General features: G+C 50.2%; 1 long non-coding RNA gene across 1 annotated transcript; it reads right to left on the bottom strand.

Annotated features, from left to right (window-relative positions):
• Positions 1 to 7,326: 7,326 nt before the first annotated feature.
• Positions 7,327 to 9,752, bottom strand: LOC121134670. The gene is made up of 2 exons (XR_005871785.1): positions 9,581 to 9,752; positions 7,327 to 8,870 (listed from the first exon to the last, which is right to left on the bottom strand). It is a non-coding gene; the product is annotated as an uncharacterized LOC121134670 (long non-coding RNA).
• Positions 9,753 to 13,433: the final 3,681 nt, after the last annotated feature.

The raw sequence follows: 13,433 nt of genomic DNA on the forward strand, positions 1-13,433 counted from the left end.
CCTCTGCTCACCCCCAGCCTGGCTGGATCCACACCCCACCCTTCAGAGGCCAGCTCCTCGGGAATTCGCCGAATTCAGATGCTCTCCCCCAAAGTTTCTTTTCTGTTTGGGTCTACAAAGTTGAACCCTTCAGAAGGCCTTTGGCTTATTATCCTCAATTTTCTGAAAAGTGTCCTTAGGCTTCCTCTCCTTGGATGTCTTAGCTTGTTTGTTTCACTGGAGCTGTTAGAGCTGAGATTGGGTGGCAGGGTGGCCATGTGACCCTCCCAGGTAGATATCACAAGAGGCTGGAGGGCATGCTTCTGGACATCACGTGTGATCCAAGGGGAATGTGTGGCATGCCAGGGGAGGAGCTGCTGAGGCCAGCTGGGCAGGCCAGCTTCAGAACCCAGATGCCTGGACTTTGTCCTCAGCTTTCTGATTTCTTTATTTTCTCTGGACCTCGGTTTTCTTAACTGTAAATTGAGTAGAGGAATTTCAAGTTTCCTTCTGACTAAGACTTTCTACACTTTTCCCTGGAAGGAGGAACCTAGAAAGGGCAAGTTGGAGATTGTTGCTCTATGACAGGCAGGTAGGAAGCCACAAGATGTAGCCGTTGGAGGAGATGTGAATCAGTTAGGAGTCACTGGCCATGTGCGAAATGTGTTGGGCCCAGGCAGTTGGGAAAGGAAGGCGACTGCTGAAAATACCAAGGGAATTTACAAAGAGTATTTGCCCAAGGACTGGCTAGCAAGTGAATGCCAACTGTAAGCAGGGTCTCCACACAGCTAGGAGTGGAATGCCCTTTTTTTTTTTTTTGGGAAATAAATCCAATGGGGTCTTTCATCTTGTTTAGAAATCATAAATTTAACATGTATTGGGGTTAGCAGAGCAGTCCAGGGGCTGTTTGGGGGCATGGGTTCATTAGGCAGAGAGTATTTATGAGGCAGGGTGTAAAGGACGCCATTCAACACCGCCTGGCCCAGGGCTGTTCTGGCTGCAGCTCCGGGTGATCCTCGGGAGCTTTGGAGCTTCATCTGTTGAAATATGGTTTAGAAACAAAAAGCTAAATGCCTCGGAAAGCATTTCCCTCCCACTTTAGCCTGTTAAATTTCCAACACTTGGGAATCATGACATAAGTGAGCTTACTCACATACACCGAGTGCCTACCACATCCTGGGATCTGTGAGACTCAGGTGTGGTGAGGGAAGGACAATGAAGGGCGTGGAGATGTCGCATGACTCAGACAACCTTTCTGAATGATGACACGGGTCGGGACCGTCTCTTTTAGATGAGAAGGCACAGCAGCACACATCTGCGTGTGGAGCTCCAGGTGTCTCTATTTGGGGGTCGTTGGCCTTGGGTTTTGGAAGCTTCTTCATAGTCGATAAGTTCACTTTCATCCTAATCAACTATAAGAGACATGTCCCAGAATGAAGAGTTAAAAAAACAAAAAAAGCACAGAATGTAGACTGGCTCAGACAACCCATAAAGGTACAGTCCATGCAAAGACTCAGAATGGATCAAGTGCTGAGAATAAGTGACAGGCGCTCAGCCCCCCAAAAGCTTAGGGAACATGGCAGAAAGAAAGAAAAGCTTGAGGATGGGAAGGAGACCTGTGAGATGCTGTCTTTGAGACATGACGTAGCTGCTGCACTCCAGTTGTGGTCACCTGTATGAGACTTGCATTAGGTCAAGCCAGCCAGAACTTCAGCATTGATGAGGGAGAAACGCTGTACACTCGTGGTTCTCAGCCTGTGGGTTGTGACTCCTTGGACAAGCCTCTATCTCCAAAAATATCTACAGTGTGATTCATAGCAATAGCAAATTACAGTTATGAAGCAGCAAAGAAACTAATTTCCTGGTTGGGGGTCACTGCAACACAAGGGACTGTATTAAAGGGTCACAGCCTTAGTAAGGTTGAGAACCACTGCCCAGTTCCTGCCAGTTTTTGCTAGGTCTATGGCTGCTAGGGGATGAAGAAGTTTGACGCAGTGGATTGCCTCACACCTATGCACTTCGGGAAGTGCTAAGTGGACTGAGTCGATTATTAGAAGAAAAAGAGGAGGAGGAGGAGAAGGAGGAGGAGGAGGAGGAGATGTGGGAAGACCCAGGAGGAGTTGGAGGGGGAAAGGATACATAGTGGATATGATCAAATGAGGACACTTCAAAAATTATCAGAGAATTAAAACACAAAGAAGGAGAAATGCCAGCCCACTGCACACTTGGCAAATGTGAAGGACATGCTTGGTTTGGAAGCATTGACAAGTGTAATTCATTTGTTCCTCTAAGTCGCGTGGTGTTATTGCCATTTCTTCAAAAAGGTATTGAGGCTCACACGAGTTCAGTTGGCTCCTGAAGGAATACCCTACCTTCACCCTCCCGTGTTCCATCATACAGACTGGGGCCCAGTGTTCACCAAGGCTGTCACTTGCTCGAAGGACTCCTTTCTGGGAACCGAGCCTTTTTTGTCCCTTGAAAAATAACGCGCTGGTGAGTGAGTGCGTGCTTGCAGCACTTTTGTTCTTAGCGGTATTATTTAACTCAGCTTCTCAGAAGTCGCAATGAACTTGAGGAGATTCTGAGGAGGTCGGTATCCATGCACCTTCTTCCTCTGCCCTGGCCCAGCGGGTGTGCGGGCGTTGCTGGATGGCTGGGGCTGTGATGATGGCTGGCATTTGGAGCTGTGTAGTCCTGGAAGAGCGTCATAGCTCATGGTGGCGTGCCACACTGTAGCCTCACAGGCACCACACTGGAGCTCCCCAGGTGGACTCTGCCATCACTACCCTGTCTTTTGTCACCACGGGTGACTACTGGGAATGTTCCTCTGGAGGCCCGCACAGATGTCAGGCTTATCTCTTGGGGCCCATTAATTTGGTTGCTTGGAACTTCAGTGCCCAGTTCACTCGTGGTGGGATGAGCTCTAGGTGAGAGAGGAGCAGCGGTCCTGAGACTGTTGCTGTGCGCATTAGCGTCTCCTCAGACGACTTCTTCACCTCTTCTTTCTTGTTAACTGTGTGGTCTGTTGCACTAGATGGTCTCCAAGCTCTTCCCCCCCAGGCGACCAGAAGTCTTAACTATGAATTCTGTCCCCACAGGGAAGGAGAAGTACTGTATTCCAGAGACTCTGATAGCTGACCTAAGCTGTCCTCATCTTGGTTCCCTGTGTGAGGATGTCCATGGTTTCCTTGTCCAGGTGACCAGGATCTTGTTGCTTTGTGTAAAATAACCCTTGACTGGTGCCGTCTATGAAACTGTGCTGTCAACCTCTGGGGACTGGCCAAGCTGGTCTGTAGCAGATGGAGGACCTTCCTGGGCAAACTGGGACGTGGTGGGAACTCTAAGCATGATGCACCCCGAGACAGCGGCAAGTTGCTGCTCAACCGGAACAAATGAAGGTACTGGTGAGAATCTAAAACAACCAGGACGTTCCGATTTCTTTTGCTAATTATCCTGGTTCCCCAGAAGTCTGTTAGTGCATTATTGAAGTCTGAAAGAAGAACACTTTTTTCCCTTAGTCCCGGGCTTGTGTGACTAAGATACTTCCTGTCCCAAGGGCTGATGGGAAGCTGGTCCAGCTTCATACCACAGGACCATGAAACCCCCATCTCCTTCGCTGGCTTCCTGCTCCATCATTCTCCTGCCCCAGGTGGTGCAGATGGAGCCAAGCTAGCTGTTGCTGTAGTTTTCTTGTCCTGCCTGGTCCTGCAGCCACCTTGCCCCAAATAAACACACAGATACTTGTTAATTATAAACTGTTTTCCAATGGCTAGGGCTTCTTATTGGCTAGCTGTATCTTAATCATTAATCCATATGTTTTCCCACGTGGTCTTGACTTACTGGAGAATTTCCAGACCTGTTACTCCTTTGCCAGATATGTGGCATGGTGTTGTCCCCTTGCGGGGCCTCTCTGGCTACCTATCCCATAATTCTCCTCACCTCCTAGTCCTGCCTATCTTTTGCCTCGATTGGCCAAACAGTGTTTTATTCATCAACCAATAAGAGAAACATATACACAGAAGGACACCCCCTATCAGTGGGCAGGCTTTGCCAGGGTTCTGTAGACCCTCCCAACCTTTCCCTTGCTAGAACAAGTAATCTCTCCCAGGCCTCTGCTCTGACTGGGCTCCTGAATGAGAAAAGATCAGCCACAGTAAGACAGGGGCTTCAGCAGGTGAGCAAGGCAATGCTGGGCCGGAATTCTAAGATACCCTGGTCCCGATGACCTATCTAGAAGGATCCTGGGTGACTGTGGCATCTGAAAAACCCACTGTCAGTGCCTCTTGTCAGCGACTTGCAGTCGCTTCTTACTATGGTGATTTGGACTCTATCCTTTCTGCCAATCCTCTTTCGAGTTGATGGGCTGTGCAACTGGTGCTTCAAGTCTCCTCCCTGGGTCTCCGTCTCCTCTTATTCTTAACTCTGCTCATGGGGTATCCCCGTGCTCTCGGACGCCAGGAACATGGAGAAGGGCTGATGAGCTGGCTCAGTGGGTGAGGGAGAGAACTGATGTCCTCAAGCTGGCCTGTGTCCTCCACACGTGTGGGCAGTGCACACATACACACGCTAAGTAAATGTCAACACACACACACACACACACACACACACACACACACACACACAAACCAGGGCACAGAGGAGCTGCTTTATAATTCCTAAAACTTATGTGAGCCATGTAAGTTATACACGCACACATTTTATTGTAACAGTTAGCTTCTTGTCCACTTGACCCATAAGGGCAGCCCTTAGTTTATTTGCGTCTCCCTGGGCCCCTGGATGGTTGTGTGGAGTAGATCCCCCCGGCCTCCTTAGCCTGCATGCTCTCACATAACCGGAAGTACAGCTGTTTAGTGTTAGAGCAGCTGATGCCTTGAGAGAGCGAGAACATTCCAAATAGTGGCAGAATACAGGACCTTTTTGGCCTCTCTAAGCCGTGCTGTGAAGGTGCTGCCCCAAGGGATGCCATGTGTAAACCTGACTCTGGCTTCTTTCTTGAAGACACAGGTCACTGCAGAAGATAGCCCTTCCCTCACCCTCATAACCTCCACTGTCATTCTGGATATTCGTTTAAAAAGAATATTTTATTTTATTTAGCTTACAAAAGCAAGATGGCATCATTCAAAGGCTGAAATAGGCACATCGTTCTTTTGGGTCATGCCAACATGTAACAAAGCAGGGTGACTTCTCTCCATTAGAAAGGGTAGTTTTGCATCGTCCTCCGGCCCTGCTGCCACCGAGAAAGCATCCTGGCCACAGAAATGTCTCCTCTCTTTGCTGTGACCTGGCTCACTCCTTCTCTTCATATTGTGTTTAGAAATGATTTCAGCGCCCTGACAGAAGATCCGGCAGTGAGAGTGGCCCAGGCCCTCAGAGGAAGCCCTCCCATTTTGGAGAAGCTGGCTGGAGAGGAGCATATTCAGATTTTGTGAGAGCCCGATTATTAAGTTTCAGGCTTATTATCATGCAAATGTTTCTGTTTCCCCTCTTACTCCACCCAATCCCCTCCTACAACCATGGTAAAATGACATTGGGGATGCTGGGAATTGCAGCCGCCATTCAGGAGAGCCGAACAAGCCTTCCTCAGGCAGGGGTCGCAGGGCTCCTCAGATGGCCCTTTTGGGGGAGCTTGAAGAGCTGTGGCTTTAAGCAAGATGTCAGCTTATCTCACACTTTTAAACTCCCCTCGCTTTCAAAGTTGAGTGTTTATCTCTTTGGGAATAGGAATCGGCACAACCTTTCAGGGAAGCAATTTGGCAACACGCATTAGGAGCCTTAAAGAAATGTTCGCTTACATGACCCGGCAGTCCCACTTTTAGCAGCGAATCTTAAGAAAATAGTCGCAGACGTGATCACAGATCTTAGTATGGGAGTGAGGACCACAGATTTATGACAAGGAACCCCAGGAAGTAGCGTTAGTACTAGACAGTAAGGACAGAGTCAGTCTGCTCAGGAATGCAGTATTATGCAGCCATGAAATAAGGTTTCAAAAAGGGTCATGGCACAGGGACATGATCATGATGAAGAATTTGGTGAGCTATTCTTAGGGCAGTGGCCAGGATAGGAGAGAATGGTCACAAAGCTACTGGCACACACTGTTCAGTAAATGACGCTTATCACTATTATCAGTTGGGGTTTGTCATTGACTGAAGCCAAGTAAGAGCAGTTTCCTGGGGGTTCGCTTCCCTTGACTGTTGGCTCCCTGTTGCCTACACACTGGCTTTGGTGAGTGGGTTCTACCTATGTGACAAAACCATGAAGCCCAACTCATGTGTTCAGGACAGCCGACTTGCTATTTAGAGGAGGAATGTGACTTGTTGGCTGGGCCCCAAACAAGGTGTGCTCTAGGCCCATAGGTGCTTTACAGTTTACAAACCCAAGGCTTAGGAGATGTTGACCCCCCTGTGGAACATCTGTAAGGTTTATCTGTTGAATAATAAGCAGTAGCATTTATTTATGGCTGCAGGCCAAAGCACCCCAAACGCAGCAGTTAGGCCAGCTCCTTTATCGTCTCACGGCCTTGATGGGGAAAGAGCCCAAGTGCCCAAGAGCTGTCCAGCCTGCTGAGGCCTTTCACAGAATGCTGTCCCCGAGCCGGCCAGAGCTGCAATCTTCTGGAAGCTTAGCTTGGCGGGTCCCCTTCCAGGCTGATGAAGGGGCTCCCAGCAGAGTCCTGTTTCTAGCTGTAGGGTGGAGGACTCAGTTCCCCAGTGGCTCAGCTGCAGCCCTGTTGGCTTCTGTGGAGCAGCTGTCAGTGTGGTACTGGCTTGACCAGGGGAAGCAGTGTGGGTGTGGGTGGGGGGGTGGGAGTAGGGTGCGGGTGGGGCGGGGGCTGTCTCCTGCTGTAGCAGGATCCTGCAGCAGACATCCACTCACCCTTCCCCTCAGAAGTGGAGCACTAGAACTAGCTCACTGCCAAGGGTGGGGGGAGGATTCCCCAGCGGCTGGAGGCCTGAGCAGGGCCATGTTAGAAGGAGAAGATGGAGGCCTAGCAGGGGTATTATGTCCTTCAGGTCCCCACAGAAGGAGCTGCATATCAGGGCTCTGCTCTGTTGCCCTGTCACTGACAGACCTATCCAACGCCATCAGCTAGCTAAAGGGAAGCACTTGCAAAATTATTGAACATTTGATGATCATTGTGCAATTTTAAAAAATCCTTGAATATCTACAACAATTTATGGTATTCTAGGATAGAGGAACATTCTAGAGACAGATAGGAAAATGTGGTGTTAATTAGAAAAATATTCAGAGGCTCCATTACCTTCAAATGCCATCTACAGTTTTCACAGAGGAGGCCCCAGAAAATAGTTCTTAGGCCATTCGGGGTAAGAGCAATGATTAATTCCAAGCTGTTAATGGTGTTTTATTATGCATATATTCCAGCCGCCCAGCCATGGAGAAAGTGCTACTCCGCCTCCTCCCCCATTCACTCTGGACACTTGATTTGCATAGAAATGTGGGGCTGTCCCTGGGGACTGGACTGTAAGTTCTACTGGGGGAGGGTGTGGGAGGGTGTGGGAGGGAGGTCTAGGACCCATTAGCGACAGGTATTACTATAATGTCATTGCGCTTAGAAAAACAAAGGAATTGCCTTAATTTAGTAATTAAACTGCTTCTAGCAGAAGAGGTAAGCGGTTCGTTCCTACATGATTTCCAGGCAAGCTGGATTTGGGGGCTTCCAGCTCGAGAGCCCTGTCTGTTTTCTTGAGACAGAGGGTCTTCTTTGTGGGGAGAGAGACTGGGCAAAGGAAGGCCTTGGGGATGAGATAGGCTTGATTTGCCCTCGAGTCTAAAGACCCTGCTGCCATCAAGGGAAGACTTAGGCTCAGGTCTCCTAAGCCTCTGAGAAGGGAGGATGCTAGGCTTGTAGGCTCTCCAGCTGGTGTCTAGGTAGCCAAAGGAGGAAGATCAGAGGTACTTTGGGATCCTCTCAGAGGAGGAGCCAAGACGCTGACAGACAGACCTGGGAGAGGGAGGGCTGTCACAGGCCCAGTGACCTCGGGGTGGCAGGGGTTTCCCAGAGCACAAAGCTAAGCTTAAATCTCCCTGGGGTCCTTTTTCTGGAAGGAGGATGAGTTGCAGAGACTGGCAGAGAGTTGGAGTCCACTCCCCTGGGCACATCCATTTGGAGAGGGCTGGTCTTTCCCAATAGGAGGGAGAGAGCTGAACTGCCCATGAAAGGGAAGAAGCAGAGGCTGGGAGGTCTGAGACCAGCTTGTGCCTTTCTGACCAAGTTGTTGAGCTCAGTTCTGTGAAGCAAAGGGGCTTTGTTGTTGAATGGGGGAGGACACACACAACCTGAAACAGCCTGGATGCAGCAGATGCCTCCGGAGAGCGCCGGCGTTTTTTAGCCTAGACTGAGCTACTAATTCACTATGGACTTCTTTGACCTCTGCCTCTCAGTTTGTGTTTTGTTGAACCATTCTAGATCATTCCAGAAGCTACCATCACAGAGAAATGAAGTCAGCTTCCTTTCCCTTCTTTAGTGGTGAATCAACAGATCCCACCACCAGGTTCTCCTGGCTTTCAGAATGCTCAAGTCCTGATGGTCTGGGATCAGTCTCTGCTGTGAGACAGTGATGAGGGAAACTGGCCTCTTGACTCCTAGGTTTTTTTTGGGGGGGGACTCCAAGACTTTGAGTCGTCCCTGCATCACCTTTGACTTTTGACACGTGACTTCCCACCACTCCTTCCCACTGTTCAGCTCTTGCCTCTCTTGTCTTCACCTCCTCGCACGTGGATCTGGCTGAACTCAGGAGTCCTGGGGATTGAGACTCAGTCTTCCCGGAACTTAACATGTAACAGTCAGAAGACATGATCGGCTGAGCTCGTGTTCATCTGATTAAGGTTCCCAAATCCTCCTGGTTCTCAAATTCACATGGAGATGTAAATACCTGGAATAGCCAAAGTAATTGGGAAAACACATCAAAGATGGAGGACTCTTGCCACCAAGCTCAAGATGTAAAGTTATGTTGTGAAGGCTGTGGGGCTTGTCTACAGTGGACATGGGGTGCATGGAGGAGAGGAGTCACAGGCGGACCATGTGCCTGTCATCAGCTGAGTTTCAACAAAGAGGCTGGACAAGACCTTCTTACATCAAATGAACAACAATAACTGGGATTCAAGTGCATGAAGAAATTGTACTCCATGTCAGAGAACACGCATGCCTGTGAGCGAGGGCACTGCCAACTGGTGAGTGGGTAGCTGTGGTATAGCCATATTCTGGAGTACCACTTAGCATTTAAAGGAGTAGTGAGTTAGTTGTGGTAGCAGAAAGCACTGCATGCCCGAAGCAGTTATGAGTGAGTCCCAAAGACAGTATTCCAAGGGGAAAGGCCAGGAACTAAAAAAAACACTGCACAGTCAATGACCCTGTTCTAAAAAAGGCAAAACGACATACTTTAGTGACTACTGAGAGTCAGGGGTGTGGTCAGAGGACCCAGAGTACTTCTCTTTTCACACAGTACGGTGACTGTCCGAAGTGAGCTACCTACTGAGCAGCACATCTGAAATCGGCGAGGTCCCTTTGTAAAACTCCACCTCCGCAATACTGATTAAAGAGAAGTGGCAAGAACACACATTTGCACAGAATGGACAATAATACCTGTGTAGTCAGGGTGGCCAAACAATTCAAAGGTGAACCCTTGGGTCTCCCAAATCCAAGCATGGAACCATCAAAGATGAGTGGAGAAGCCAGGCTGTGGGCATGCCACCTGGGCCGCCTGCATGGACGATGTGGTCCAAGACTACAGCCCGGGGCGTTCCCTGGTGGTTTTGACCAGCACCTTTACAGTAAGCTGTAGGGAAGTGTGGAGCCCTCGAGTGTGACAGGGCTTTCGGCCTGTGCCCCCCTTCCCCCATGGGTCACTTTCATCAGAACAGGAAAACGAAACAGGCTCCCCAGAGTGATTTATGGGAGGGTTTGTGTTTTGGGGATGTGATACCGCAGTTGGCACTGTGGGGCCAGGACATCTGTTTCCAGGGAGGTGAGGGCTTCCCATAGGGGATCCTTCACCCTTTCTGAGGGGATTCATCTTGCCTGGGTTGCCATTTAGCAAAGGGGGCCTCCTAGGGACAAGAGCCCCCCCCCCAGGGCAGGAGGATGTCTCGGGGTCCACTGAGTGTTCAGAGAGAGACCTGGCATGCAGTAAGCTGTAGACTTGGGAGTTCATTTGTCAGTCTGCACAGACTGCCACTTAACTTTACATTGTTGCCATTTATTGGATTACATTTCACTTATGCTATGTGTCCCAACCTGGGTTGTGGATTTGGACTATTTCCTGGATCTCTTTATGCATCGTGGCTCACACGGGTCTCGTTCCCAGCCTCTGTTCCCCAGGAGCTCTGAAGCCACAAGGCCCTGGCTGGGGTTTTGGCAAGCCTCTGCTCATCTGTTCACTCCACAGGTGGCAAAGCTGAGGGTGGCTTGACACAGGAAGACACTCGCCAGTGTCATGGTCTCTGTACCTAGCATGGAGTCACCCAGCCCATTCTTCATTTGCAAGTGACGGGCACGGCCTGGAGCGGAGCTGGTTGGACTATATCTGAGTCAGCTCTTCCTCTGCCACCTACCTGGCTGAGGAAAACCCGGTCTTCATTCTGTTCTCAGAGGAGACTCAAGACAAGCCACGCCTCATCTAGTTTTTATTTTGTCCACTTCCTCCCATTTTTAAAAGGAAATACAAATTCTCAGGTTTTCTGTGGAGGATGCTGTCTAGTTTAAATCCTGGGGACCTTGATGGGTCAGGAGGAGTTTGGAGAGTCTTGACCCCTGCCTGACTCTGTTTCCATGCTGCCCACTAACCCTTTCCGCCCCCAGGCCTTGTCCACAGGCTGGATGAGCCTGCCAGCACCACCCCACAGCCTCCTGCTGCTCATGAACCTCGTGAGCATGTGACGCCAGACTGTGCGAGTGTGTAAGCGTCTCCCCCACCTTGGATGCCATCAAAGATTCATTGTATAAGTAAAATTAAAATGTATTAACTTGCCTTCCAGATGCCCCCTGATAGCAAGTTTAATTACTCTGGACATAATTAAATGAGTTTAAGAGATTAGAAATATAAGGGGGTAGGTAAAGAGCATAAATTTATGGGGAAAAGGGAAAATTTAATTCGTGAGTCTTTTGTCACTTGCTAGGTAGGTGGACTGCTGGGGACTAGAAGGTTCAGAGGAATTACTCGGGTAGAGGCACCAGGAGGAGGGTTTAGAGGGATGAACAAGTTAGGATGTGTGTTTCCTGGTCCATCTGGTAACACGCAGCTCCCTATTCGGGCAGGTCTCTCCGGGGTGAGTGAGCTTTGGCTGGGCACGCTTTGAATGCAGGCGAAAGTTGAGGTTGAAGTGACCTGGAGGTACAAATGACTCCAAGACCAGAGAAACAAGGCAGCAGTTTCCAGGGGGTCAGTTCAGTTGCTGGGAACACCGAGCGTGGCTGGATTTCGTTGACAGTCCCGGGGAAAGCCAGTCACAAGAGGGGAAGTCCACGGTGAAGTATTTGGGGGTCCCAGGAGAGGGGCAGGAGAAAGGCTCGTAGTGTGGCTTCCTGTCTATCACCACCCAAACTACAGCTTCTGCAGCAGCTTCCGGGAGGAAGCCCAGGACCCTTCATCCAGCTGGCACATCTGTCACCGCGCACCTTCTCTAAACCCCCAGCCTCTGAACGTGTGCGGTGACACACACTCACACCCGCTTCCATGACACAGATGCACTGCTCACACGAATTCGCTGCACAGGCGCCAGAGTATCTATACACGCTCACACTACATGGAAGCATGTCCGCATCCACTGCCTCCCGTGCACATACGTAGCTCGCAGATATGCACACATGGGGCCCACTCACTCAAGCATGTGCACACACAGGCACACACGAGTAGATGCTCTGCACTGAACAGTAAGCATTTTGGGGAATGGGGAAGGACCCTGTTCCTGGCTAACTTTCCCTCCAGTCTCCTAGAGAACCCACTGCTCAGCCGGAGGGTATCTAGTCCCTGAGAAGGTCTGTTGTGATCTGCTGGGTTTTTCAACAGCACGGGGCTGGCAGAAGGAAGGCTCTTCTTCCTAATGGTGTAGGGTTACACTCTTAGCAGGCTGCAAGCAGATTTGCACACACTTTCTCCGGCTCTTGGCCTTATTTTAAAAAGCACAGTTCTAGATAAGATTCCATACTTTTAAAATGAAAACAAAACAAAAGTATGGGGGCACCTAAGGAAGAAACAGAGAAGGCCCGAGCAAGCAGGGAGATGAAATGGGAAGTCCCTTGAGCTTGCTGCTTGGGCTGGGGTGGGGGCTGGGACCGCCGAGCACTATAATGGTGTTTAGAAATCGAGTCTGTGTTATGTCTAGCGGTCCTAGTATTTTGTGTTACCCTGACCCCGGCATTGTATCACTTCAATGCAGTCAGAGTGTGTGAACGTTCAGTTCTGGCCAGAGGAAGGTATTTGTATTCAAGCCAAATCTACATTTCAGATTTGAAATGGGGAGGGGGGGGCAAAGGACAGATGGGGGTGGGGCTGGAAAGGTCAAAGGTCAGTGTTCACAGGTCTGAGACCATGTTTAATATCACATGACACCTTTGTCAAACAGTGTGTCACCCCTCCCCCAGACACGCTGGCTGTCTGGGTTTCTATGCCTAAGGGACCTTCCTATGCAGTCCGCTTCCCACCCAAACTCACAGCCTTGTTTTTTATAAACCCTAAGAAACGAAGGAAATTTGACCTGCTCCATATTTTTCTAATGCGATGGCATGGGACGTCTCAGAGGGTCATGTGCTCCCTTCCCTCCCCCCAGGCAGGCCTGTCTGCATCCCCCGCTTGGGTGCAGAGGCTGCCTGAGGCTTTGGGATTGACAGGAGGCTGGCAGGGAGGGGAACCGTGTTGGATTTCAGCTGTGCCCTTGAAGGTGAGACCTGGGACTACGGAATGGGGTCCAGTCATCACCAGAAATCTCAAAGGAGAGAACAAAGCTCCAAGGTCAGATGCCTCCACCAGGGCTTTGGGAGCAGCATTCGGGTTGCTGGTTTTAGGCTGTCTGTAGCCCCGTGGTGAGGGGCAGGGAGCACTGGCAGTGGCTTTTCATCCGTGGTCCAGACAGCACCTCTGCTTTGGTCACCAGAGCCTGATAAGCCATGTTCCGTTAAGCCTGGGAGGCGCCTGTCCCATTCACCATGGTCCTGCAGGAGCCCACTGCTCTGGAGAAGACCCTAGCGGCATAGGTGCTGGTGCATAGCTCCAGGACACGTTAACAAGCTTGCAGAGGCAGCTCTCCCCTCGGCTTCTGGGTGCTGGGCCGTCTCTCCCTTTCCTGCCTTCGCCTGTGCTTGATCTCTGCTGTTTTGAAACCGGGCAGCCCTGACTCCTCTGTGAGGCTTGTATAGTCACCGAATGAGTTGTTCCAGGCAAGGTGTCTAGCCTGGAAGGGACACTCAGGAAATTTGAGTCACCATTTATTTGGGGGGATTT

The sequence above is a fragment of the Mesocricetus auratus genome, unplaced genomic scaffold (genome assembly GCF_017639785.1).
Source record: "Mesocricetus auratus isolate SY011 unplaced genomic scaffold, BCM_Maur_2.0 Super-Scaffold_100029, whole genome shotgun sequence".
NCBI lineage: Eukaryota > Metazoa > Chordata > Mammalia > Rodentia > Cricetidae > Mesocricetus > Mesocricetus auratus.